Below are 6171 nucleotides of genomic sequence, written 5' to 3'. Positions count from 1 at the left end.
CCAACATTTACTGTGACTTACAGATGGTAATCATATCCTGGTGTGGCATGTTTTTTAGGAAAAAAACCTGGCTGTTCTGTGTGATTAATTCAAGGGAAAGAGACTGCCGAGAAGGATACCCTAAGAGACTGTTTTAAGAGCTCAGACTAGAGAAAAGGAGTATTTAAATGAGTAATTCTCACACTCCGTGTATAACAGAGTCACCAGGGAGGGCTTGTTAAAATGTAGAGTGCTGGACCCTAAGCTCTAGAGTTTATAACTGTAGTTTTCGCTGGGTTTGAGAATTTGCATTTCTACCAAGTTGTTGGGTTATACGGCTGCTGGTACTCTGGAGACCATACTTTGAGAAGCACTGGTCTGAACAAAGGGTGTGGGCTGTATGATTGAAAAGCCAGACCAAATTGTAGCTAATTGGGAATCATTGTCAATCCCTTCTTCTCCCTGATTACTGCAGTAATAATATTAACTAACCGAACTTCTTTTGTGCCTGGCACCGTGCTGACACTTTTTTGTACATTATCATTTTTTACCCCACATTTAATCCTTAATCACAAGCCGGTGAAGAAGATAACTGGTATTCACTTCATTGTGGGGGGCGGGGTGTGGAATGCTCATTTAGATGATTTACTGCTGATGGTTATACAGTAGGTAAATGAATGCCTGGCTCTAAAATAGTGCTCTTAACACCACTATGCTGGATTGCCTTCTAGGCAGCTCAACAATTCCTCTCTGGTCCATCTTCCCTTTTCCATTTTCTCTGATGCTACTTATTTTAGTCCTTGATCTCCTTACTTTATCTTCTAACAAGATCCTCATCTTCAGTCTCATGCTCTCCAGCCTCTACTTTGCAATGTTGACAGTTTTAATTCTTAGAAATAAACCTGATCATGCTACTCTGTACTTCAAAAATTCTTCACATTATTTCCTATCTCTTTTTCTGCCTATTTGCCTTCAAAATAATATCTAATTCCCTTGGATTGGCACATAAGATTTTTCACAATCTGGCTTCTACAAATCGTGCTGCATTTCCTCCCTCTCTCTGTTTATGCTTTGTCTATACTAAACTACCCATCTTTTTATACATTCCATGCTTTTTCCTATATTTGGGGACAGGTACCGTGCATACAAGTGCAGGTCTATTGGTGGAGAAGTGCTAAGGTTGGCACAGGGACCACTGTCGTCATGCATCTGGACCTGCAGTGGAAGCTAAGTCTGCCCAACCTTTCGACAACCATGAAAGCTTTATCACACACTTGGAATTTAGCATTGATACAGCAATATTCAATACACAGTCTATATTCAGTTTGTCTCAACTGTCTCAATATCTTTTATAACCTTTTTTTTTCTCCTCCCTAAGACCCAATCACGGAGAAGGCAATGGCACCCCACTCCAGTACTCTTGGCTGGAAAATCCCATGGATGGAGGAACCTGGTGGGCTGCAGTCCATGGGGTCACTAAGAGTTGGACACGACTGAGCGACCTCACTTTCACTTTTCACTTCATGATTGGAGAAGGAAATGGCAACCCACTCCAGTGTTCTTTGCTGGAGAATCCCAGGGACAGAGGAGCCTGTTGGACTGCCGTCTATGGGTTCACACAGAGTCGGACACGACTGACGCGACTTAGCAGCAGCAAGACCCAATCAAAATTCTTCTATGTTTAAAAATGCCTATTGAGAATTTGTGGGATGTTAGTGTCCTGCAGAATAGTTTGCAAAACACTAGCTTAGATTTATATTTAAATCTGTCCCTTTTCTTGTAATAAATGCTAACGCTTCATTTAAAATGTGTTTTCCAGCAATTCCTTGGTGGTCCGGTGGTTAGGACTCACTGCTTTCACTGCCATGGTATGGGTTAAGTCCCTAGTCAGGAAATCAAGATCCCATAAGGTATGTAGCATGGCCAAAAAATTAAAAAATTTAAAAATGTGTGTTTTTAGGGGAAACTGTATTGCCTGTACTGTATATTTTATCTTGTGGATTTCTCAATCCACAGGGAAAGTAGAACTATAGTAAGACTATGTCTGACAAAATAGTAAATATCCTACAGAAAATTAACTATTTTCAAGACTATGCCTTTTAATTTTTAAAAAATTTTATTCATTTGTTTTTGGCTGTGCTGGGATTTTATTGTTCTGTGGGCTTTTCTCTGGTTACAGTGAGCAGGGGCTGCTCTCTAGCTGTGGTATGCAGGCTTCTCATTGCAGTGGCTTCTCGTTGTGGAGCACAGACTGTAGGGCATGCAGACTTCAGTAGCTGTGGCACATAGATTCTTTAATTGGTGCTCCCTGGCTCTGGAGCACAGGCTCAGTAGTTGTGGCACATGGGCTTATTAGTTGTTCTGTGGCCTGTGGGATCTTCCCAGAAAGTGAAAGTTGCTCAATCCTGTCTGACTCTTTGTCAGCCATTGGCTATATAGTCTATGGAATTTTCCAGGCCAGAATACTGGAGTGGGTAGACAGTCCCTTCTCCAGGGGATCTTCCCAACCCAAGGATCGAACCCAGGTCTCCTGCATTGTGGGCAGATTCTTTACCAGCTGAGCCACTTGGGAAGCCCAAGAATACTTGAGTGGGTAGCTTATCCCTTCTCCAGTAGATCTTCCTGACCCGGGAATCAAACAGGGGTTTCCTGCATTGCAGGTGGATTCTTTACCAGCTGAGCTACTAGGGAATTCCGGGATCTTCCCAGAACAGGGATCAACTCTGTGTCTCCTGCATTGGCAGGCAGATTCTTTACCACTGAGCCACAAGGGAAGCCCTCCACCTCTTAAATTTAATATACAAGCAAGTAGATTTTTTTACATTCTATTTCCAATGACATAAATTCCATGGTCAAAGAAAACCTGGAAGAATTAAAATATGTTTCTTTCTTGTCATTTTTGGGGCAGAAGAATTGGCATGCTGAAAATGGCATATGCTTCAGGGACTAAACTTTAAAAAAATATTTTAATGGAGTATATGACTTTAAAAGGAAAAGGAGGGAACAAGTAAGATCCAAGGAACCATCTTAATTGACAGATGTCTTAGTGATCTTTAATAAAAAAGATAAACTTTTATTGCACAAAGTTCCATGACAAATAATGCTTAACACATGTTTGGGAATCATACCAGACAATATCCCAGAGGCCCTGCTAATTTACTAGGTGTGGTAAAGTTTTGACTCCATGAGGCATTCTGGTCATCATTTGTAGCTAACTGGAGAAATCCTTCCCAAACTCTTTAGTGAAATCAGTTGTACTGCATCCTGACTTTTGTATTCTGTGAATTAGGTGACAGGGGATCAAAGTTGTCCACTAGTAGCTGGGTTTTCCTGAAAGAAGATGGAAAATTGCATGAACATTCTTGCTCGTCTGAAATAAATGCTACTATGTCAATTTTGCATGTAGAAGTTTCTTTCTAACACTGTATGCCATTACTCATCATTTACAATATTATTAGATTAATTATGTTTCTAGACTTTAATCATACTTAATAATTTGAAAAGTTAGGGAAGATTCTGTTTTTAACCACAGAAACCAAAGGATGTTTTTCACGCCCTCAGAAATCGCAGGTCTTTGACTTTCCTCCAGAATCGGTGTCTTGTGTTCAGTTCCTGTTGTTCAGTTGCTCAGTCGTGTCCAGCTCTTTGTGACCCCATGGACTGCAGCACGCCAGGCTTCCCTGTCCTTCACTTGTCTCCCGGAGTTTGCTCAGACTCCTGTCCGTTGAGTTGGTGATACCATCCACCATCTCATCCTCTGTTGCCGCTTTCACCTCTCGCCCTCAATCTTTTCCAGCATCAGGGTCTTTTCCAATGAGTTGGGTCTTGCATCAGGTGGCCAAAGTATTGGAGCTTCAGCTTCAGCATCAGTCCTTCCAGTGAATATTCAGGGTTGATTTCCTTTAGGATTGACTGATTTGATCTCCTTGCTGTCCAAGAGACTCTCAAGAGTCTTCTCCAGCACCACAGTTCAAAAGCATCAATTTCTTTGGTGCTCAGCCTTTATGGTCCAACTCTCACATCCATACATGACTACTGGAAAAAACATAGCTTTGACGATACAGAACTTTGTCAGCAAAGTGATGTCTCTCTTTTTCAATATACTGTCTAGGTATGTCATAGCTTTTCTTCAGAAAGCAAGAGTTTTTAATTTTCTGGCTGTAGTCAACATCCACAGAAAATAAAATCTGTCACTATTTCCAGTTTTTCCCCATCTGTTTACCATGAAGTGATGTGACTGGATGCCATGATCTTCGTTTTTTGAAGATCATGGATGCCATGATCTTTGTTTTTTGAATGTTGGATTTTAAGCCAACTTTTTCACTCTCCTCTTTCATCAAGAGGCTCTTTAGTTTCTCTTCACTTTCTGCCATTAGAGTGGTATCATCTGCATACCTGAGGTTGATAGTTCTCCTGGCAACCTTGATTCCAGCTTGTGAATCTTCCCACCCAGCATTTCGCATCATGATAAGTTACAAGCAGGGTGACAGTATACAGCCTTGACATACTCCTTTCCCATTTTTGAACCAGTCTGTTGTTCCATGTCTAGTTCTAACTGTTGCTTCTTGATCTGCATACAGGTTTCTCAGGAGACAGGTAAGGTAGTCTGGTGTTCCATCTCTCTCTCTCTCTTTTTTTAAATTTTTCTAGTCAATTTATTCAACCTGTTTAAAGAAGATTTCTCTGCCCATCTCTTTTAAGAATTTTCCAATTTGTTGTGATCTACACAGTCAAAGGCTTTAGCATAGTCAATGAAGCAGATGTTTCTTTGGAATTCCCTTGCTTTTTCTGTGATCCAGTGGATGTTGGCAATTTGATCTCTGATTCCTCTGCCTTTTCTAAATCCAGTTCATACATCTGAAAGTTCTTGATTCATGTACTGTTGCAGCCTGCTGCTGTTGCTGCTAAGTCGCTTCAGTCGTGTCCGACTCTGTGCGACCCCAGAGACAGCAGCCCACCGGGCTTCCCCATCTCTGGGATTCTCCAGGCAAGAACACTGGAGTGGGTTGCCATTTCCTTCTCCAATGCATGAAAGTGAAAAGTGAAGTCGCTCAGTCGCTCAGTCGTGTCCGACTCTTAATGACCCCATGGACTGCAGCCCACCAGGCTCCTCCGTCTAGCTTGAAGGATTTTGAGCATTACCTTGCTAGTGTGTTAAATGAGCACTATTGTCTGGTAGTTTGAATATTCTTTGGCATTGCCTTTCATTGGGATAAAAACTGACCTTTTCCAGTCTTGTGGCCACTGCTGAGTTTTCCAAATTTTCTGGCATATTGAGTGCAGCACTTTAATAGCGCTTTAATCCTCTTTTAAGATGATTGTATTTAGCTCCTTTCCCATGATCTAAGTGACCATAGCCATTCTCACTCAACCTCAACCTATATGCCAAACATGTATTTATTAAATACGTATTTCATCCCAGCCATTTCCCTCCTTTATTGCACACCAGACTAATACATCAAATATCCTACAGATGTTTGCACTTGGATACTTCAGATTTTGTATGTCCAAAACCCAGTATGTGATCTTTATCCCTACATGATGCATAAAATAGAGCTGAATTGAATAGAGAAGAGACAAAAAATGTAAGGACACAGCTGAGGTTATGAAATACATGGGTAGCAATATAGCCAGGTCTTAGACACAAGGACCAAAAATGGGACGCTGCCAGTACTCTCTCAGGTTATTTTCTTACTCTCTGCTAGTTTGGGGGTGTGCCTGCCTTGGTCGTGTCTCTCTTCCTCTTCTTCCTGCTACTACTACTGCTGTTTTCTCTCTGGATATGGTTGCCCACAGCACAATTAAAATTCCAGCCACGATTTGAAAACTTTGTCCTTCTATAGATCTGATCCCAAGCCATCAGAAAGATGATCTGTTTGGCACAGTATTTTTAAGTGTCCATTCTAGACCAACAAGATATGACCAGATGGCTGGCCTCCACTGTGCAGACTGTTGTGACTCTTCCTTTGGCAGGGAGCAGCCTTTGTAAAAGGGACAGTTGCTCATTAGCCGAGGAGGTATCTCAAAACTTAACTTGGAAAAAAATAAAAAACGGACTTCCCTGGTGGTCCCGTGGTTGGCACTCCATGCAGGGGGCGTGGGTCTGATCCCTGGTCAGGGAACTAAAATCCTGCATGCTGTGTGGCGGGGTGGGGTGGGGGGGGGGGGAAACCTGCCTTGATTGTCCTCTTT

The sequence above is a fragment of the Bos indicus genome, chromosome 3, assembly GCF_029378745.1.
Source record: "Bos indicus isolate NIAB-ARS_2022 breed Sahiwal x Tharparkar chromosome 3, NIAB-ARS_B.indTharparkar_mat_pri_1.0, whole genome shotgun sequence".
Taxonomy (NCBI): domain Eukaryota; kingdom Metazoa; phylum Chordata; class Mammalia; order Artiodactyla; family Bovidae; genus Bos; species Bos indicus.
This window is presented reverse-complemented; position numbering follows the sequence as displayed.